General features: G+C 38.2%; 1 pseudogene; it reads right to left on the bottom strand.

The window, feature by feature from the left end:
- LOC128046831 (frizzled-3-like) overlaps positions 1 to 23,835 on the bottom strand; it is a 106,283-nt pseudogene that overhangs the window by 62,689 nt on the left and 19,759 nt on the right.

The raw sequence follows: 23,835 nt of genomic DNA, 5'->3' as shown, positions 1-23,835 counted from the left end.
TTTTTTAAATTCCTCAAATTAATGGATAAAGGAGCATTTAATTTTTATTTATTAAAAGACTTCACAGTCAGAACATAAAGGTTTTAAATTTGATTTGTAAGTTTTGATTACATAATTACAATGTTTCAAATTAAAATAATGAAATTAGAATAAGCATGTTATTCTAGTTAATAATTATTTTACATAATAATTATTGCCCTAAACGGAAAACTTTTCTAACTAGCTGGCTAATTTGGAGAACTTTCACCTCTTGATGACTTCATAAGTATGTAATTCAAGTAAATATGGCAAATGAAAAAAGCAAAATATGATGATATCAAAGTAATTAAAAATATGAATTACATTTTCTAAAACTGAAACCTAAATCTGAGTTTAATTTAGTGAATAAGACTCAAAGAATACCTTTTTCATAGAAAAAACTGAGTTATGTCTATTTAACTGAAATATATGGTTATCCACAAAATTCTAGTATATGAACCACCTGCCATGGATAATTAGGACTCAACTATATAGTAAAATGTCACCCACTTACTAAACTAACCACTCATTCTCAAATTTCACTCAGCTACTCATCCATTTCCTTTTCTATATCCTCTCATCTAACTATATTTACCTAAGTCTATTTTACTGTATGTAGCACTGAGATCAGTAATTATCCATCAAGGAATCTGGACTAGAGTGAGTACTGAGAAGCAGATATGTGTGCATATGTGTAATCTTACAGTCAAGATAACATGAGATGATGAGAAAACCATGGCCAAAATATAGTGCTAACGTGTAAACTTGAAAACTGACTGATGCAGAAATAAATATCCATGAGATGGCATGCCCAAATTATTTCTAAAGTTGTTTGAGAGATTTATTTGTTTCCTCCCTCGTGGCTCTGTGATGAAAAATCTGCCTGCCAATGCAGAAGACATGGGTTCGATCCCCAGGTTGGGAAGATTCTCTGGAGAAGAAAATGGCAACCCACTCCAGTATTCTTGCCTGGAAAATCCCATAGACAGGAGCCTGGCAGGCTATAGTCCACTGGGTCGCAAAGAGTCAAACACGACTTAGCAACTAAAGAACAACACAGGGCTAGATACTGTCAAGGGATATACAGATATCTGTCAGCAAGTTCACATTCTCCAGAAACTGCAAACTTAGCTGAGGAAAAAAAAAAAAAAACTGCACTAATAGGTCACACTCAAAGAATGTTTAAAAAGCAATTAATTAGCTGCCATGGTATGGGAATTAAGCAAGACTTAAAGGATGAGTGTGATTTTAATTAAGCAGAGAGATAAGAAAGGTCATCACAGGAGGTCATACACTATCGCCTAGTTTCCATGACACCAAACTTTCACAGAGACCTTCATGTGTTTATAAGCATTTTCTCTGAATCACAGGCTAGGCTATTCTTCCTGTATTGTTTTCATTACTATATCTTGTTCTTCTAGAAGGGGACGACAGAGGATGAGATGGTTGGATGGTATCACTGACTCGACAGACATGAGTTTGAGCAAGCTCCGGGAGTTGGTGATGGACAGGGAGGCCTGGCGTGCTGCAGTCCATGGGGGTCACAAAGAGCTGGACACAACTGAGCAACTGAACTGATGATGACTGATTATATTGTTCTTGGTATATCCTGTTTTATTAAGCTTCAAGGAATTCCATCTCACAGCTTTTTAATTACCACTACCTTATATTAAAGATTATAAGCTCTCTTACCTAAACTTTAATTTCATTTAGATTACAGAAGCTACTCCCTTCAGAAGTTCTCTGCTCAATATGAACTCAATACTTATACTACCATCTGCTTACCCTACTTATCTCCTCTGAAATATTTTCAGAGGAGCCAATCTGATCATTTGAAGTTCTCTAACACTGATCATCTCTAATACTCACAGTTTTAATTATATGCTAGCTTGAACTATTTTAAATTGGTTATGTCCTACCTTTCCTGTAAGGTTCTATGCTCCTGGAAAGTAGAAATTATACTTTAGCTTTCTTCTGTATATCTCTTAATACACAGAATGCCACATGCATAAGAGTTGTAGTATAACTGTTCATTCCTTATTGAATAGGATGAGGCTAATGTCAAATAGCAAATACTGCTGAAAGTCAGTTCATGGAGCCATTCTATGTCATCATGTCAGTCATGTCCAATTCTTTGTGACCCCATGGCAGGCTCCTCTGTACATGGGATTCTCTAGGCAAGAATGGGTTGCCATTTCCTCCTCCAGGGAATCTTCTCAATCGAGGGATCAAACTCATGTCTCTTACATCTCCAGCATTGGCAGGTGGGTTCTTTACCACTAGCGCCAAATGGAGCTAGCAGTTCATGGAGGCAGGTATTTTGAAAGATTCTCTTGTTTCCTCTCTCTATATGAGTGTTTTAAGTTAAGAGCTCTAATTTTCCTCTAGAAATTTCCCAACTGGCCTTACTTACAACCTCCTCTCCTATGCTGTTGTCAAAGTGATCTTCCTAAAACACGTCTGATTTTATTACTCCAATGCTCAAAGTCTTTTAATAGTTTCTCATTGCTCTAGGGGAAAAAACCCTGAACTCCTCAGCATGTTTCATCTCCTATGGTGGCCCTGACACCTAAATGCCTTTTTGTCCTCCTTGCCTCTGCATGTGCTATTTCCTTGTCTGAGATTTCCAACTGCCTCCTCTGTACCCTAGTCAAATTAAAGTACTACCTTGTTTGTGAACAAGACTTTCCACAGTGACTTAAAAGGCTTTCTTCTCTGGAATCCCAAAGTACATTATGTATGATTTTATCATACCTACTACTCTTTTGTCTTCCATCTCTGTGTTTCTAGCACCTAGAAGAATGTTTTTAACTTAGGAGTGCTGAATGAAAGGAAAAAGCAGGAAAGGGAAAGGATCTTTGATAGTTTAAAAACAGGTTGTTGGTTCTGTTAGAAGTGGGGTAAGAAGGTGAAAAAGACCAGAAATACAATGAAGGATGGAATTGGTAGGAAGGAAATATTCAAAATATTTCAAAAATCTTGCAAGGAAAATAAAAAGAAGTGGATACAAGATAGAAAACATGTCAAAGGCTGCTCCTTTTCAAAACCTAGAGAAGCTGACCAAATTAGAAGGCAGAAGAAAGCAAGTTGAGAGGACAAACAAGAAGGAAAGATTCTAAACATTCTAAACATTCTAAAAAGAGAGTACATCTAGGAATCATATCCTACATGACAAGGACAGGGAAGACTGAAAGAAAGGCTGGAATGAGCCTGGAAGGATACAGGACAGCCACAGAAACACAGAAGAGAGAATTTCAGTCATCAAAATTTTCATTCTTTCAGGTTCCCAAGCTTAGAAGTCTTAAAAAAAAAAAAAAAATCGTTTCGGCACATTCCTTCTCTCCGTTTTAATCCATCACCAACTCCTATCATTTCATTTCTTCTTTTCAAATATCTTTCAGATCAGCTATTACTCTCTTGGCACTGTCACTGTTCTTTCATAAACTTCCATCATCTCTTTTTTATTTTTAAAAATTTATTTTTACTTTATTTTGCTTTACAATACTGTATTGGTTTTGCCATACATTGATATGAATCCACCACAGGTTTATACGAGTTCCCAATCCTGAACCCCCCTCCCACCTCCCACCCCATATCATCTCTCTGGATCATCCCCGTGCACCAGCCTCAAGCATCCTGTATCCTGTATCGAACACAGACTGGTGATTCGTTTCTTACATGATAGTATACATGTTTCAATGCCATTCTCCCAAATCATCCCACCTCTCCCTCTCCCACAGTCAAAAAGTCCATTCTAAATATGTGTCTCTTTTGCTGTCTTCCATACAGGGTTATCATTACCATCTTTCTAAATTCCATATATATGTGTTAGTATACTGTATTGGCGTTTTTCATTCTGGCTTCTTCACTCTGTATAATAGGCTCCAGTTTCATTCACCTCATTAGAATGATTCAAATGTATTCTTTTTAATGGCTGAGTAATACTCCATTGTGGATGTCCATTGTTTCTTATCCATTCATCTGCTGATGGACATCTAGGTTGTTTCCATGTCCTGGCTATTATAAACAGTGCTGCAATGAACATTGGGGTACACGTGTCTTTTCAATTCTGGTTTCCTTGGTGTGTATGCCCAGCAGTGGGATTGCTGGGTCATAAGGCAGTTCTATTTGCAATTTTTTAAGGAATCTCCACACTGTTCGCCATAGTGGCTGTACTAGTTTGCATTCCCACCAACAGTGTAAGGGGATTCCCTTTTCTCCACACCCTCTCCAGCATTTATTGCTTGTAGACTTTTGGATCTCTGCCATTCTGACTGGTGTGAAATGGTACCTCATTGTGGTTTTGATTTGCATTTCTCTGGTAATAAGTGATGTTGAGCATCTTTTCATGTGTTTGTTAGCCATCCGTATGTCTTCTTTAGAGAAATGTCTATTTAGTTCTTTGGCCCACTTTTTGATTGGGTCATTTATTTTTCTGGAATTGAGCTGCATAAGTTGCTCATATAATTTTGAGATTAGTTGTTTGTCAGTTGCTTCATTTGCTAAACTTCCATCATCTCTTAACTGAATTACTGCAGAGCTCCTAAGAGGTTTCTAATTCTAGTGTCTCTACCATCAAATATAACAAGAAAGCACATCCTGCCCACTCTCAGACATTCTCTGTGAAGCTTTCTCCCACCTCCTTCTCACCAGATTTAATCACCTCCTGTCCATGCTACAAAACAGGGGTTGGCCAACTGTGGCCTACTGGTCAAATCAGGCCCCTTCCTATTTTTGTAAGCAGTTTTACTGGAACACAGCCACTCCTATTTTGACTGCATACTGTCTATGGCTGCTTGCATGGTATTAACAGCAGAAATGAATGGTGGCAACAAAGACCATGTGACCCACAAAACCTAAAGTTATTTATTATGTTATTTCATTTATAATACAATATTTATTATATTAGTTATGTTTCTCTTTATAGAAAAAATGACAACCTCTGGACTATACCATTATATTTGCACTATTCTGAGCAATTAGGTATATTATCTCATTTATTTTTTATAACAGTGCTAAGGGACAGATAATATTACTATTTCCATTTTACAGATAAGGAAACTGAGGTTTATTATTCTAGATCCCATGCTTTTAACTACAAAACAAATAATCACTACCCTATTTTTCTTGAGCTTATTAAGAACGAAGATCATGCCTAAATCAGCTTTGTATTCCTAGAGACTCACACAATGTCTGACACAGTAGGTATTCCATAATTGTTTGTTAAGTTAATCTTACTAAAAAACCACTTTTATTCTGCCTTCTCTCTGATGAGCAATGACTCCACATTGCTCGCTGTATCACGTCTAAACTCATCTGGCTGCCATTAAGTCTAACCATAATCTGGGACAACTGAACCTAGCAAAGTTCAGAAAGGTTAATAATGATCAACTTCTGTTTCAGAATTGGCTGCTCTTCCTTCAGATGCCGTATGACTCTAACCCAGCACATGATATAAACTAAGCTGCCGATAAAACTCACCTGCCATCATAGGACCTGTGGAGGCTGCCGTAGTAGCTGCTCACTTTGCTGTGGACACTCCCTACTTTGCTTCTCTGGTCATCCACCATGGCCAGTTGCATTGAAGAAGCATGTGTGGATGTCCCTTGAGTGGAAGTTCCTCTTGATTTCCTTATCATAGGACTATTTGTATCCCTCAGGTTCCTGGAGTACCTGTCGGCTCTCGTTCACTATCATAGATAACAAAATACTAAGTGTAAGATAACAACCCTAGAGACCAAAAACAATATTTTGACAGACTGATATTATTCTTCAAAAAAAAAAGCTCTTCAAGCAATGTCTTTATAGGACAGATACAAGGTAACACTGTTGACAGAAGACAGACTAAAACAAAAATCGGTGTCAATCTGTCCCCTAAACTGGTATGATGGAAAGAGTTTCATATTAGAATGAGGAACTCAGGATTTTAGTTCCAACTCTATCAATAAATATGTGATCTTAGACAAGTCACTATCCCCTTTTCTTAATTTTCCTCATCCATAAAATGAAGGCATACAATTTCGTCATTTTCATTTTTTAATTTTTTTTAATTTCGTCATTTTTAAAAAGCCCCTTTTGGCTAAAGAAATTAATCATTCTTGAAGACACTGAAATATTGCAAAGGTACTACTATAAAGTAAAAATATTATTTTCTTGCATGGTTTATAGTAGTGGAGGTCTCATCATGGCATAGACTCATTTTTTAATTTGTAAGAGCAGTTGTTTTTAGGTTACAAGTTGATTTTACGACAGAAGCTGTTATCTAGTGCTTGAATAAACATGACCTAACTAGAACAAAACATATGAAAAATTAGTTTAAGCAAACATACAATGAAGTCCGAGACATAATAAAGGCTTAGGAAAAAAAGAATTAAGGAGATGAATTATGTCCAGAGCTAAAGTTTTTAACTGCTATGGAAAAACTAAAAGCAGATGTTGATGAACAAAATGGTAATTAAAGAGCCAATTAAACAGGTGCAAAGGTCAGTGTATCAGTTTGGGTAAATAACTGACTATAAGAATCATAAAGTTAAAATTAGACAATATTATTTTTTAAAAAGTTGTGACATGTAAAGATTATATCATAAATTGACAAAGTACATATAATCTAAGTTTTCAAATTAGAAAAGAATCACTGCTGTTATTGCCATTGTTATTTTTAGTGCTGGGATAGAAGAACTCAAAGAAGACTAGTATTTGTTGAGTACCTGCATAATGCCAAGTGTTTTACATATAGTCTCTGTTAATCTTTCTTAATAATGTTTTTATTATAGAGATTAACTCCCAAACAGACACTTCTATGGGGTAGATATCCATCAAGAGTAAGTACTGTGATCCCCATTTTATAGATGAAGAAAGTGAGGTCACAAGGGATTAAGGAACTTTTCAAAAGTCATACAGCAAAACAACAGTTGGGGATAAAACTTAAATTTAAATGTTTCAAAGTTAATCATTGCCAGGGTCCAGCCCCGGTGGATCCAGGGAATTCAAAGAGAGGATGGAGTCGGCGAGGAAAAACTTATTTATTTAGAAATATAAAGAGAAATTAGGAAAGCATAGTGTAGTAGCAAAATTAGTGGAGAAAAGTTGCTGAATAACTTGGTTTATGTGGAAAGCTAATAAAAGTCTCAAGACAAGAAAATTGCACCACCTATGGAAGCCACTGGCACCCCCTTGAATAGCAGAGGGTGCCCCACCTTGGGCTCTCTTTCACGTGGGTCTTAGAAGCCAGGGCAAGTAAGTAGACATGGAGAGCCTCCATGCTCCAGATGGGGATTCAGCCAGAAAAGAAAAGAAGGAGAAAAGACCACACAGGGGAAACCAGACTTTCCAGTGACTGGTCCATCCTTTACTGTCCAGGAAAGCTTTTTATACTTTTGGTTGTACATAGAGATCAATGGATAATACAAAATTATGCAGCGTCAGCAGCCCTGACTCTATCGAGACCAGGCTTTCTCTCTGCATACTTAGCTGTCTACACAAGTCTTAGGTGATTTACATCATCTTCTGGCCAGGAGGCCTATTAGCATTTCACGGCCCCTTTCTGATAAGGGTCTGTCAACCAGAAAAACTTATTTGCTTAAAAGTATTGTTCTTACTAAAGTCTGATGCCACTCTCAGAAAGCATTAAATAAAGCTACATTCTTATATAGCAAGGACACAACAATTTATAACAAAGTAATTTATAACAAAGAGAAAATTCATTAACTCAAAAGTCTAGTGTTGCTAACATTAAAACTACTATATTCCTTTTTCTATATCCCAATGACATTGATTAATATCCTCCAGGTGCCTAAAAGATAAAGAATATGGAGGCCAGGCAGCAGTCATTGACTCAACAATGGAAACCCATCATCAATATAATTCTTAGCTCTTTAGAAAAGGCTCTATATCTTTAAGATGTTTTAAGCTGCATGCCTCTCGCGGTTGAGGGGCTGTAAACAATTACAAGTTGTAAAAGTCTCTAACTGTCAGGCAAGTTAGAGAGCCATCAGAGGGGTTTGAGCTGAGACACTCCTTTTATATGCAGGAGACTGTTAACTGGAGCTCTAAGTTAACTCTTTCCAGAGAAAGGTGGTCAGGGATAGCCCCCTGTTATGTCAGAAGAGTGGAAAGCACAGTACAATAAACCAGGCAAACTCTGGTTTTGGGGGTAGTTGCTCAGGCAAATCCAGGGGTACTGCTGAGGCCTGATCTCAGCCTTTGCCTTTTGCCAGGCCCCCTTCCTCATGATCTTTGCCACGGGTGGGATTCCCCATGCTGGTTCCCGGCAAATCATAAAGTAATGATAAACCATAATGTTTACATATATCCTGAAAGTATCAAAAACTAGATAGAAGAAAGAACAACTCAAATATAGTTATTACAACATTTATTCTTCTGTCATCAATGGCCCTGTGCACATGTACATACATCCAAAGTTGCTCTGGACTGATGAATTTATTTTCTAAACTTATTTTTTAAAATTGGTTCAAACTGACTTCTGGTCATTCCAAAAATCTAATCTACCTCAAATGGTGAAGGTCTGTCTCCTCATTTCACAAATAAGAAAACGGGGGGCCAAAAAAATTAAGTGGTATGACCCAGATAACTCCAAAACAAGGTTTCTAAAAGTATTTCAACCAGTGTCATAATTATTAGCATACGCAATGTAAAATGTGGCTTCACTGAGAGAAAGAACACTAATTGGACTGTCATAATTTTAGAAGCCAGTCTTTCGACAGCACAGTATAACAGAGGGGTTAACAGTAAAGACTAAAGGCTAGAATCAAACTGCTTGGGTTTGAATCTCAGTTCTACCACTCACTAGCTATTGAACCTTGGTTTTATGTTCTGATCTGTAAAATGACAATCTTCCTCACAAGGTTGTCTAGAGGATTAAATGATTTAGTGATTAGAACAGTGCTTGGAGTATTAAGTGGGCTCAATTGATTGGAAACCATTATTATGGTTACTTTCTAGTCATTTCTCAAAGGCTCAACCAGACAAATGCTAGAAATGACTGAGGCTGCTCACACTCTGGAGGAATGACTCTCTAGCCCAGAGCACAGTCCCAGCTAGGAGGGTCATAATGACTTTGTTGAGTCAGGGAAGTGGGTGGTCCATGGTTCCAGAAAACCAAATGGAAGGGTTTGGAGGAGGTCTAACCAGTTTCAAAAGGATTCTGGCCCAGTCAGGACCCCCCAAATAACTGGGATGAGTCCCCAGTTGGTTTAGTTTAGCCCCATCTGGAGTTTCTAACACAACAGAATTGCTGTGTGACTGAGTGGCTTGTGTGTGCCCCAGAGGTGACCAGGAATGCTAATTCAAACCCTCTCCTTAGAATTATGTTTTACTGTGATTAAAATACATGATTAAAATGATGTATGCACAGAGCCTCTCTCTGCATCAGTTTTCATTATCTTTAACACAGAGATGATAATACTAGTCATCACAGAAATGTCAAAAAGATTAAAGAAGAATATATATATATATATATAAGCATTCATTTGTTTTTAATCATTGTATACAATGATTAAAATACATTTAAAAATTTCAAAGAATACACAGATAAATATCCCAAGTAAGGCTGTTCCACAGAAATTAAGGACTTGGTTTATTTTGTTTGCTATTGAATCTGTGGCATCACCAAGTAGTTGATGGCACATAGTAACCACTCATTAACGTCTTTCTCAAAGGATGAATTCCCAGAAAAGACATTTTTGTCATTGTTGAATTAACCTTTCCCCTTCTTTCCTTCTCTGCCCAATGAAACTGCATTTAAAGGAGAAATGCATTGTCTGATATCACTAGCAGTAGTCTCAGATATGGTAATAAGGAATGTATATTTTAAAATTGTGATTTTTATAGATTTTAATCTAATCTGTGTAACAGAAGCTGCTTATCAGTGATAATTGAGAAAACACAAGATTCTGATAATGTGGTAATTTAAGATCTATTTTAAAAGTACATTAACCCATACAAAACACAATAACATTTTACATATAATCTTAAGACTTTTATAGAAATTAATGTTCCCAAAATTTATTTTCCATGTAACCTGGGTTAAATAAAATCATAAGAACATGGATCCCACTAACTTAGAATTTGTGACAATTCAAATACTGTATAAATATTAGCTTTATACTTAGTAAAAAGTTTGAAGTCATCTGTTCCTTTGTGAATACTGCAGGATCTTATTTTGTTCTATTAATTAAGTGGTCAAAAAATGAAAGATTCCTCAAATATGGCCAAATCATATTTTACCATGACTATCTAACATGCAATTTGGCCAACTATGAATAAAAATAACATCCTTAACATATTTCCTTTTATCTGCTAATATCATTTTACTATTTTGGCTTTAATGTGTATGACTTAGAATAAAATAACATGTTATCTCTTTAAATAATTTATGGTGTAACCTGGAAGAACAATGGACAATTGGAAATGGAAGTCTAATGCTATGTGACTTTAGCCAGGGCACTGAGCCTCTCTGTGCATCAGTTTTCATATCTTTAACACAGAGATGATAATACTAGTCATCACAGAAATTTCAAAAAGATTAAATAAGTATATGTATATATATAAGCATTCATTTGATTTTAAGAAGATTCTAATTTGGATTTGTTTTTTTTTTAAAGATTGGCTTTCCCTCAAATATTCTGAATTAGTAAGGAACAGCCCTTAAGCCTGGTTCTACTTGGCTATCTTTTCTGAGTACATTTTTAGGTTTAAGATTTAATCATACCTGGTGGCAGCTGAGGTTATAATCTTGTTGGAATATTTCCTCCAAGTCCAAATTGTTTCAACATAGGAAACACACACACACACAATTATGTAAATGTGAAGCCTGTGAACACCATGATAATTTACTTCAACTTGCTCTTTTTTCCTACGACCATGAAAAAAAACTGGCCCATTCAAAGCAAGTCTTTTTGCTTCCAACCCCAAAAATGGAAGGAATATCAACTATGAGAGCCATCAGGTATTTCATCAGAAAGAGAATCAGATCTGGATGACTCATTTGACTAACGTACAAGAAGGGAAAGAAGCATATCTTAAATACATAAATAGAAATTTCTCTTAAAGACCACTGTAAAATCTTCTAAATAAATAGTAAAATAATTATAAAAGTCTGATGTTTGCACTTACACAGTCCAAAAATTTTCTCATTATATGGAAAAGATATACTGCTGAAAATTTGACAGTGACTATCTATAGCCTGAGTTCTATAATTTTATTGCTAGCTCATATTAGACATTGTCTAAAGAAAAAGATTACTAATATAGAAAATAAACTTTTGCTCATCCTATCACTGGTTACAATATACAATTAGGAAAGTGTTAATCATTTCCATTTTATTAGTTTCTGTTCTTTTATTTAATATGATTCTCCTTTCATGTCTGCTTTGCTGGCTGTTTTCAAGCTTCCTCTTTAACCTATTAATTATTTATAAGTACATTTTTTAGTTTCTATTCAGGTGAGTTTTTTTAAAGATTTATTTTTATTGTTGATTTCAAGTTAAATTATTATAGTCACAGAATGTAGTCTATTTGATTCTGGTTACCTTATAGTTTGGAAACTTCTTTTGTGATTTAGGACATAGTCCATTTTTTAAAGTACTCCTGTGCTCAGAAATAATGCTTACTCTCTATTTGTTAGGTACAAAATTTTCTATATGTATTAGACCAACTTTATTAGTTGTGTTGTTCGAATCTTCTATATAGGCATTCTCAAAGATATTGTAGTCTGGTTCCATACCACAATAAACAAATACCACAATAATGTGAATCATGGGGATCATTTTGTTTCCCAGTACATAGAAAACTTACATTTATATTATAATGTAGAATGTAGTATCTACTCATACAGTCTAAATAACAATGCTCATATCTAAATTAAAAAATATTTTATTGCTAAAAAGTGTTAACCATCATTTGAGGCTTCAAGTGAGTCATACTCTTTTTGTTGTGGAGGGTCTTGCCTCAATGTTGAAGGCTGCTAACTGATTGGGGTGGTTTCTGTAGGATAGGATGACTGTGGCAATTTCTTAAAAGAAGAAGATAATGACGTTTGATGCATCCATTGACTCTTCCTTTCACGAAAAATTTCTCTGTAGCATGAATTACTGTTTGGTAACATTTTACCCAAAGTAGAATGTCTTTCAAAACTGAAGTCAATCCTCTCAAACCCTGCTTCTGCTTTATCAACTAAGTTTATGTAATATTCTAAATCCTCTGTTGTCATTTCATCAATCCTCAGAGCATCTTCACCGGGAGTAGATTCTGTGTCAAGAAATCATTTTCTTAATGCTTACCCATGAGAAGCAACTCCTCATCCATTAAAGTTTTATCATGAGATTGAAGCAATTTAGTCACATCTTCAGGTCCCACTTCTAATTCTAGTTCTCTAAATGGACTATTTTTCTACCACACTGGGTGTTATGTCCTCCACCAAAGTCTTAAGGCCCCACAAGGCACCATGAGGGTTGGAATCAACTTCTTTCAACTCCTGCTGATAGTTATATTTTGACCTCTTCCCTTGAATCATGAATGTTCTCAATGGCATCTAGAATGGTAAGTCCTACCCAGGTTTTCATTTAACCACCCAAATCCATCAGAGGAATCACCATGGTAGTTATAGCCTAAAAATGTATTTCTTATGGGACTTCCCTAGCAGTCCAGTGGTTAGAATTTGGCACTTTGACTGTGGTGGCCCAGATTCAATTCCTGGTCAGGAAACTAAGACCCTACAAGCTGTGAGGTATGCCACCCCCAAAATATATTTCTTAAATAATAAAGCCTTGAAAGTTCAAATTACTCCTTGATCAGTGGGCTGCAGAATGGATGTTGAGAAGGTAGGCATTAAACAACATTAATCTTGTACATCTCCATCAGAGTGCTTGGGTGACCAAACGCATTGTCAATAAGCAGTAATATGTTAAAAGGACTCTCTTTTTTTCTAAGCAGTAGACCTCAACAGTGGGCTTCAAATATATAGCAAACCATGTTGTAAACAGATGTGCTATCACCCATGCTTTGCTGTTGCATTTACAGAGCACAGGAAGAGATTTAGCATAATTCAGAATGGCAAATGAGCATTTTGTTACTGTTCAGCTGATACATCATATCCTACTCTTTTGAAACCCCATGGACTGTAGCCCACCAGGCTCCTCTGTCCATGGAATTTCCCAGGCAAGAATACTGCAGTGGGTTGCCATTTCCTTCTACAGGGGATTTTCCTGACTCAAGGACCAAACCCACATCTCCTGCATTGACAGGTAGATTCTTCACCACTGAGCCACCAGACCAGCTGCATTAGCCCCTAACAAGAGAGTCATCCTGCCCTGTGAAGCTCTCAAGCCAGGCACTGACCTCTCCTCTCTAGCTATGAAAGTCCTGGTGACATCTTCTTCCAATAGAAGACTGTTCTGTCTACACTGAAAATCTGTTGTTTAGAACAGCCACCTTCATGAATGATCTTAGCTAGATCTTCTGGATAATTTGGTGCAGCTTCTACCTCAGTACTTGCTGCTCTGCATGAACTCTGATGCTACAGAGATAACGTCTTTCCTTAAACTTCACGAAATCGACCCCTGCTAGCTTCAAACCTTTCTTCTGCAGCTTCCTCACCTCTCTCAGAGCCTTCACAGAATTAGAGTTAGGGCCTTGTCTTAGATTAGGCTTGGGCTTAAGGGAATACCATGGCTGGCTGATCTATGCAGATCCCAAAACTTTCTCCATATCAGCAATAAGGCTGTTTTGTTTCCTTATCATTCATGAATTCACTAGAGTATCATTTTCAATTTACTTTAAAAACCTTCCCTTTGGATTCACAACTTGGCTGTTGGGCTCAAAAGGCCTAACTTTTGGCCTGTTTCAACTTTCCACATGACTTTCTCACTAAGCTTAATCATGTTTAGCTTTTGATTTAAAGTGAGAGGTATGCAACTCCTTTCACTTGAACCCTTAGCGGCCACTGTAAGGTTAGCTGGCCTGATTTCAATATCGTTGTGTCTAAGTGAATAGGGAAGCACATGGAGAGCCTTTTATATGTAAACCCATCCCCAAAACGTGTGTGACTTGCTTTATTGTGATATTTGCTTTATTGTAGTGGTCTGGAATCAAACCTTCACTATCTCAGAGATATGCCTATTATACAAGTGTTACCAAAATGTGACACAGGGATATGAAGTGAGCAAATGCTGTTGGAAAAAAAGGCACCAACATATTTGCTCAACAGAGGGTTTCCACGAACCTTCAATTTGTAAAAACTGTGGTGTCTGCAAAACAAGAGTCCAAAATGCAGTACCTGGATGCAATCTCAAAAAAGAATGATCTATACATTTCCAAGGCAAACAACTCAATATCACAGTAATTCAAGTCTATGCCTTGACCAGTAATGCTGAAGAAGCTGAAGTTGAATGGTTCTAGTTCGTACAAGACCTTCTAGAACTCACACCCCCCAAAGATACCCTTTTCATTATAGAGGACTGGAATGAACAAGTAGGAAGTCAAGAAACACCTGGAGTAACAGGCAAATTTGGCCTTGGAGTACAGAATGAAGCAGGGCAAAGGCTAATAAGAGTTTTCCAAGTGAATACACTAGTCATAGCAAACACCCTCGTCCAAGGACACAACAGAAGACTCTACACATGGATATTACCAGATGGTTAATGCTGAAATCAGACTGATTATAGTCTCTGCAGCCGAAGATGGAGAAGCTCTATACAGTCAGCAAAAACAAGGCTGGGAGCTGACTGTGACTCAGATCGTGAATTCCTTATTGCCTAATTCAGAATTAAATTGAAGAAAGTAGGGAAAACCACTAGACCATTCAGGTATAACCTAAATCAAATCCCTTACGATTATACAGTGAAAGTGATGAATAGATTCAAGTGATTAGATCTGATAGAGAGCGCCTGAGGGACTATCAATGGAGGTTCATGACACTGTACAGGAGACAGGGATCGAGACGATCCCCAAGAAAAAGAAAAGCAAAAAGGCAAAATGGTTGTCTGAGGAGGCCTTACAAACAGCTGTGAAAAGAAGAGAAGTGAAAAACAAAGGAGAAAAGGAAAGATATACCCATTTGAATGGAGATTTCCCAAGAATAGCAAGGAGAGATAAGAAGGTCTTCCTCAGTGGTCAGTGCAAAGAAATAGAGGAAAACAACAGAACAGAAAAGACTAGAGATCTCTTCAAGAAAATCAGAGCTACCAAGGGAATATTTCATGCAAAGATGGGCTCAATAAAGGACAGAAATGGTATGGACCTAATAGAAGCAGAGGATATTAAGAAGAGGTGGCAAGAATACACAGAAGAACTGTACAAAGAGCGCCACTACCCAGATAATCACGATGGTATGATCACTCTCCTAGAGCCAGACACCCTGAAATGCGAAGTCAAGTGAGCCTCGGGAAGCATCACTATGAACAAAACTAGTGGAGGTGATGGAATTCCAGTAAAGCTATTTCAAATCCGAAAAGATGATGCTGTGAAAGTGCTGCACTCAGTATGTCAGCAAATTTGGAAAACTCAGCAGTGGCCACAGGACTGGAAAAGGTCAGTTTTCATTCCAATCCCAAAGAAAGGCAATGCCAAAGAATGCTCAGACTACTGCACAATTGCACTCATCTCACATGCTAGTAAAGTAATGCACAAAATTCTCCAAGCCAGACTTCAACAATACATGAACTGAGAACTCCCAGATCCTAAAGCTGGATTTAGAAAAGGTAGAGGAACTAGAGATCAAATTGCCAACATCCGTTGGATCATCAAAAAAGCAAGAGAGTTCCAGAAAACAAAACAAAACAAAACATCTATTTCTGCTTTATTGACTATGCCAAAGCCTTTGTGTGGATCGTAACAAACTCTGGAAAATTCTTAAGAGATGGGAATACCAAATCACCCAACCTGCCTCTTAAGAAATCTGTATGCAGGTCAGGAAGCAACAGTTAGAACTGGACATGGAACAATAGACTGGTTCCAAACAGGAAAAAGAAAAAAATATATGTCAAGGCTGTATATTGTCACTCTGCTTATTTAACTTATATGCAGAGTACATCACGAGAAACACTGGGCTGGAAGAAGCACAAGCTGGAATCAAGATTGCTGGGAAAAATATCAATAACCTCAGATATGCAGCTGACACCAGCCTTATGGCAGAAAGTGAAGAGGAACTAAAAAGCCTCCTGATGAAAGTGAAAGAGGAGAGTGAAAAAGTTGGCTTAAAGCTCAACATTCAGAAAACGAAGATCATGGCATCTGGTCCCATCACTTCATGGGAAATAGATGGGGAAACAGTGGAAACGATGTCAGACTTTATATTTTTGGGCTCCAAAGTCACTGCAGATGGTGACCACGGCCATGAAATTAAAAGACGCTTACTCCTTGGAAGGACAGTTATGACCAACCTGGATAGCATATTCAAAAGCAGAGACATTACTTTGCCAACAAAGGTCCATCTAGTCGGCTATGGTTTATCCAGTGGTCATGTACAGATGTGAGAGCTGGACTGTGAAGAATGTTGAGCGCCAAAGAATTGATGCGTTTGAACTGTGGTGTTGGAGAAGACCCTTGAGAGTCCCTTGGACTGCAAAGAGATCCAACCAGTCCATTCTAAAGGAGATCAGCCCTGGGTGTTCTTGGGAAGGACTGATGCTAAAGCTGAAACTCCAGTACTTTGGCCACCTCATGCGAAGAGTTGACTCATTGGAAAAGACTCTGATGCTGGGAGGGACTGGGGGCAGAAGGAGAAGGGGATGACAGAGGATGAGATGGCTGGATGGCATCACCGACTGGATGGACATGAGTTTGAGTGAACTCCAGGGGTTGGTGATGGACAAGGAGGCCTGGCGTGCTGCAATTCATGGGGTGGCAAAGAGTCAGATACGACTGAGGGACTGAACTGAACTGAACTGCAGTTAAAATGAACAAGTTAATGGTACACATACTGTCATGTATAATCTCAATTAGTTAAATATGGCATTTGCTAAAGTTTGGTACTGAATGGTTTTTAAAAATGTTTATGTATGTATGTGTGTATGTAAATAACAATAACAGCAGCAACAATAAATGAAAAAATGAGTAACAGAACTAAGATTCGAGCACTTATTATACAGAAGGCACACTTCTAACTGCATGTAGATGCCTAAAAACAGTCCTAGGACACAGATGCTACTACTATTTCTATCTAACACGATTTTTCTTTTATTACTATGAGATTCCATTACTCATTCCACAGATGAGGAATTGAAGTGGTGAGAGGTGAAGCTGATCTAAAGCCATAAAACTAGTAAATAATAAGAGTCAGATATGAAGCCAGGATTCCTGACCCAGACTTTATACCATATTATTAGTTTTATACCATTTTCTATTCTTTTTAGGATGTTGGAAATCCAACATTATTTCTGTGAGTTGGAAATAAAAAACACTTATAGAACCTATGACTGTAAAGAAATGAATACACACACAGATTTTTGTATAGCTCAAATTGGTTCTAAAGATGCTATAAGATTCTTAGGAATGTCTTGAAAATAGTGCCGTCCCAACTACTCTATTTTACTAATTTACATGTTTGAAGTCTGGTATTTTTCAGATCATTATTTCAGAGCCAAACATTCTTTTATAGTCCTGCTGCTGCTAAGTCTCTTCAGTCGTGTCTGACTCTGTGAGACCCCATAGACGGCAGACCACCAGGCTTCCCCGTCCCTGCGATTCTCCAGGCAAGAACACTGGAATGGGTTGCCATTTCCTTCTCCAATGCATGAAAGTGAAAAGTGAAAGTGAAGTCACTCAGTCATGTCCGACTCTCAGCGACCCCATGGACTGCACCCTACCACGCTCCTCCGTCCATGAGAGTACTGGATTGGGATGCCATTGACTTTTCCTAAGATAATATGTATTTGGAATCTTAGAAACCTTACACGGAGAAACACATGATGTAATTCAATCATCTCTTTCTCATTAGAGGCAAAATTTGCTTACTTAGCTTCAGGCCTGAAAACTCTTATTAAGAGATTTTAATAAGCAATTCTATCAAGAAATGTAATAAAATTTCAATTATTCATTTTTTCTGGTCTCTCAATTATAGGTTGGTTTTTTAAAAGCCAGTAGCTAATATTTATATTATATATATAATAATGTAATATTATAATTAAAATGTAATTTTGTGTAGATTTATACCACAAAATAAAAAAGGAAATGGCATTTTCAGTCATCAAGTATTTACAAGAATTGACTATGTACTAATCACACATTCTGTGTTTCCAGTAAAACTGGAACATTTCTTAAAAATGTCTTTTCTTCTTGATATACACATTCCCATTCTCAATGCCATCATCTACTAATCTATAAAACATGCTTTGAAAAAATATGAAAAAGATGTTCTTGCGTTTAAAAAGTTCACTGTCTATTAGCGGAAAGAGACAAGTAAACGGAAGTTATCTATAATGCATAAGTACTTTAATAAAGTGAGCGAGTCACTTAACATTTCTAAGCCTCAAATGAGACAGATGTTTAAGAACTCTAAATTATAGAGGGAATTTGAATAAACCATCTCTAAGGTCCTCTCTAGATCTAAAATTCTATGATTATCTGATCTCTTTAAATTAAAAGGTAAATCACAAATATTCAGTATACAAAAAAGAAAAACGAAGACCAACTAAAAGATGAAACTGTTTATACAAATGCATTCTAATTTTTTTTTCAAAACTGCTAAAACTCCCGTTTAAGTATCAGTAAAATTTCCACAGACACTGTCTTTTAATCAACATCTTCCCCTCAAACCTGCAGACTTCTAAGTAATCAACAAGCAACTATTTTGTGATAACAGAAGTAACATGCTTAAAAGCCATGGCTTGGACTCACAAAAGTGATCTTTTAAAAGGAAGATGTTAACAGAAATGTGTGTATGACATTCTTAGTACAATAAATTTGTTCATTAACTTCACTTCAAAATTTTAATGTTCATGTTTTTCATGAAGAGTTAAAAAAAAAAAAAAAAAACCAGCTAAGATTAGCTCTTAGCTTACTGTTAAATATTTTTGAAATTTAGAACAAGGTTTCCTTTACCTGATATGGACATGGAATGTGATATTCTTTGAAGCGTTCTTATATCCACATTGTTTCCCAGATGCCGAGGTAAGCTTGCTCATAAAAGTAGCATCTAATTACAACCAAGAGTGCTATGAGATAGAGTGCTGAAAACACCAATCTGGATCATAAACTTCACCAGTTTATCCTGGTTCTCCTTTTCTAATGGAATCTCAACTCACACTCTGTTTAGGGATATAATGCTGGCTAAAAAGAGTGAAAGCCCACCTACCACATACAGGCAGAGGGGTGCAAGAACAATACCTCAAGGCATCAACATCGTAGAGGCCAACAAAACACACACTACTGATATTGTTACCTTCAATTTTATTCATTGCTAAAAGGATGATGGTCAGCGTTCCAGGGATGCCCCATACACTGGCATGAAACAGCAAGGCTTTCTGCTCAATAGCTTCACTACCCCACTTTGGCACAGCTGCCAAGAACCACGTCATGGTAAGAATCACCCACCAAACGCTGCCAGCCATAGTAAAAAAAAAAAAAAAATACAGTATCATAAAAAGCATGATACAGGCTTTGTTATGAGATCCTTGAGTCACTATGGAAACCTTATATTGTGCAGGGCTGGATGTATTGCAGGCGACTCGGTCCTCAAGCAAAAACACAATAAAGAAAATTAATGAAACCATCATGTAGCAGATGGCATAAAATATAATGGGTCTTTCAGGAAAACAGAATCTTATCACATCAATCAAAAAAGTTAAAAAAGTAAACAACGTGGCAGAGAGGCAAATGACTGAAATCAATCCTATGAAATACCGAGCAAATGAAAGCTCTTCTCTCCTAAAATACACATTTGAACAAGGAGGTGAACAATCATGCATGTGCAAAAATGAATAGCCAAGATCAGGATCAATTTTCAACTCTCGGGGACACCAAAAGCCATAGTCCCTCTGCACTGCCACTGAGGCTCCTTCAGTAGGATCGCCAGATAAATTCAGGTCCACCAGCCCAGAATATGGCTCATCACAATCTGGGAACCTAAAAACACAAGACAAGAATCATTTACTTATTGGGAACCCAATGATTTGGATTTCCACATTTAGCAGTTGTGGCTTATTTATGCTTATGTCCTTGGAGAACATTACCATATGTCGAAGAAATAATGCAAATATCTTGCTTGTGGGTCATACAATGAGATACTGCACAGTTGGCAAAAAAATAAAAAAATATATACTTAATTTTGTTTTGGCTTCAAAAATATTACTCTTTATTAAAACAGGCATAGCCATTAATAAATAGTGTAATTAATACTATTTATTTAGGACACATAGTTTACAGTAAAATTTCAAACTATAAGTGTATATATATATATAATAAACATACAAAAATAAAAAGCTCCAGTAGAATAGTAGCTAAAAGTTATTTTTTTAAACATTTAATTACAAGGTAGTCCTTAATTTACCCTAGACTCAAATAGAACTTTCTTAAAAATAAGAGGTAAAAATCTTCCCTAGAACAAGATGGCAGAGGAGTCGGTGGACATGGAGTACATCTCTCTCCAAGAATACATCAGGAATACACCTTCAGAGACAGAAGTGCATGCAGAACACCAGCTAACAGGGGACAAGAGTACCTGACCAGTGGAAAAGAATATATCAGTTCAGTTCAGTCGCTCAGTCGTGTCCGACTCTTTGCAACCCCATGAATCGCAGCATGCCAGGCTTCCCTGTTCATCACCATCTCCCGGAGTTCACTCAGATTCACGTCCATTGAGTCCATGATGCCATCCAGCCATCTCATCCTCGGTCGTCCCCTTCTCCTCCTGCCCCCAATCCCTCCCAGCATCAGAGTTTTTTCCAATGAATCAACTCTTCTCATGAGGTGGCCAAAGTACTGGAGTTTCAGCTTTAGCATCATTCCTTCCAAAGAAATCCCAGGGTTGATCTCCTTCAGAATGGACTGGTTGGATCTCCTTGCAGTCCAAGGGACTCTCAAGAGTGTTCTCCAACACCACAGTTCAAAAGCATCAATTTTTCAGTGCTCAGCCTTCTTCCACGCAAGACGTGGTAGGACGAACAACTATGGGGAATAACAGGAGTGTTAGAAGGACTGGACCTGCCCTCGGCTGGTGAGGGAACTGAGGCAGGGGTCCAATCCCCGCATTGGGGCAACTGTCTGAGTCAGAGGAGAAACATTTAAGGCTGAGAGGGAAACAGCTGATCTGTGGCAGCCCAAATGGAGTGAGAATCAGACAGTCCTTGCCGCAGCCATACACATCCCGGACAGGAACACTGGTCCCCTGGAAGGCACAGCAGCTGGGAGCTGGAGTTTAGGGATTGTGGGGCAATCCCAGGGTGAGGGCTGCTGTTGACTGGGGAGAGATGGACTGAGGGGATATGAGGGAAAAGAGACGGATTGAGGGGATAGCAGGGAGGAAAGCCAGGCAGCCACGGAAGCAAGGCAATACTGCTGAGTCACGGGTAGTGGATGGAGCCATCACCATAGCCTCTCTCTCCCCAGACGCCAGCATCAGCCGCTAAACAATAGAGAGAGGCTGGCCCATCAAACACTTGACACATTGCACTACAGGGTAGGCCCCATCCAGGGTGCCACTTTAAGTGCCAGGGGTGCCAACCTACAGACTAGGATCCCAGCCAGGAGGGCCCCTCTATGTGCCTGCCACACCAAACAACAGAGGACCCCAGGCAAGGTAGCCCTCTAAGTGCCTGAACAGGCTGAGCTACAGGGATAGAATGGCCAAAGAGGCCTTTTGATCACCAACGACAAGAGGCTCAAAAAAAGACTCTGATAGGGACATAACTCCTGCAGTGGAGGCAGTCCAGGTCCTTGCACACTTGGTGCTGCCAGGGTCCCTGCAAGCCAAGCAGCTGCGCCACCTTCATGCTCAATTCTCACTGGGGCAGAGCTGCCACAGGCAAAAAAGTCTTGCGTCTATCCCCACAGGGTCGCTTCAGTCATGTGCAACTCTGTGCTGCCCTGTAAACTGTGGCCTGCCAGGCATCTCTGTCAGGGAGGAGGGGGTTCTCCAGGCAAGAACACTGGAGTGTACTGGCCAATACTGGTTGCCATACCCCCCTGAAAGTGAAAGTGAAGTCGCTTAGTCATGTCCGACCCTTTGCGACCCCGTGGACTGTAGCCGATCAGGCTCCTCCATCCATGGAATTCTCCAGGCAAGAATACTGGAGTGGGTTGCCATTTCCTTCTCCAGGGGATCTTCCCGACCCAGGGATCGAACCCAGGTCTCCCGCATTGCAGGCAGATGCTTTAACCTCTGAGCCACCAGGGAAGCCCTGCCATACCCTTCTAGAGCACTGTATTTCTTGCTGCCCTACCACCAACTCCCCTGAGTACCTGGTGCTGCCAGAACCCCTGCAACCCATCAACGGCACCACCTCCATACCTGACCCTCACAGGGGCAAACTCAAGTCCTCCAGGGTAGCCGCAGGAGCAAACCCCAGTGGAGGACCAACATGTATAGGTGGAAATAAAACCACAATTGAAACCCAGGGGCAGTGTGGCTAAGGAAGAAGACATAAAACCTTACCACCAGCTGTACAAGCTGCAGATTAAATCTACATGATCAACTAGGCAGACTCTGTGTCTATTGAATATATAAAAGGTCACTGAGAGCTCCCACAAAAGAAAACTCACTAGTTCTGAAAGCTGTGGACACTGGAGGCAAGAATACACAGGAGTAGGACCAGATTAGAATCTGAGCTGCCCCCACAGCAGGTCCAGAGACCAGCACAGTGCTAGAGGGCATCGTAGGGAGGTAAAGTGGACTATGACTCCCAGCTAGGGAAAGGACGCTGACAGCAACAACTCAAGAAAAACATTTATTATTATTTTTTGACTTGTTCTGTAGATTCTTTTGGATTTTTTTTTTCTTTTTTCCCCTTTTCTTCCCCCTCTATTGTATCTGTCAATTTTACTGGCACTAAGAAATCCAATTAAGCTTTTGAGCTTTATTTTTTCTAGTCACTTTTTTTATTGTTATAAACCTCTGCCTCTATATTGGGCTTCTGCAGTTCTGTGGAATTTTCCTCTTTTTTTCTTTTCTCTTTTTTAAAATTTTTAAGCCTAGTTTTATTTTTTTATACTTATTCCTTTGTTTGCTTTTCCTACGGTTCTTTTTCCCTTGCAGTTAATCTTTAACATATATAAATCTTCTTTATCTACCTTTATCTAACTTTGCATATCTATGCTTTGTTTCTTTCTCTCCTTTTCTCTCAAGATAGTTGTTATAGTTTAAATGCTTTATTCCCCAGTTGGCACCTTGCTTTAGTTTTGTTTTCCAGTTTGTGCTTTCGCTAGTTTTGTTCTGGTAGATATAATTTTTGGTTTCTTCTGTTCACTGGGTCAATCTATTCTACTTTATTTTTGTTGGACTTTTTGATTTTGCCTATGGGTGTATATGTATATGTGTATATTCAGTCACACTTTTTAATGTTATAAACCTCTGCCTTTACATTGGGCTTTTGCAGTTCTGTGGACTTTTCCTTTTTTCTTTCTTCTTCCATTTTTTTTTTCTTTTCTCCTCTTTATAATTTTTAAAAACCTATTGCATTTTTCGTATATCTATCCCTTTCTTTGCCTTTCGTATTGTTTTTCTCCCTTGCAGTTAATCTTTAATGTATATAAATCTTCACCTATCTCTATTTAAATTTGCAAATCCATTCTTTCTTTTCTTTCCTTCCTTTCCTCTCAACATATTTGTTCGTTTTGTTTTCATTGCTCTATTCCCCACTGGGCACAT

The sequence above is a fragment of the Budorcas taxicolor genome, chromosome 4 (genome assembly GCF_023091745.1).
Source record: "Budorcas taxicolor isolate Tak-1 chromosome 4, Takin1.1, whole genome shotgun sequence".
Taxonomy (NCBI): domain Eukaryota; kingdom Metazoa; phylum Chordata; class Mammalia; order Artiodactyla; family Bovidae; genus Budorcas; species Budorcas taxicolor.
This window is presented reverse-complemented; position numbering and strand designations above follow the sequence as displayed.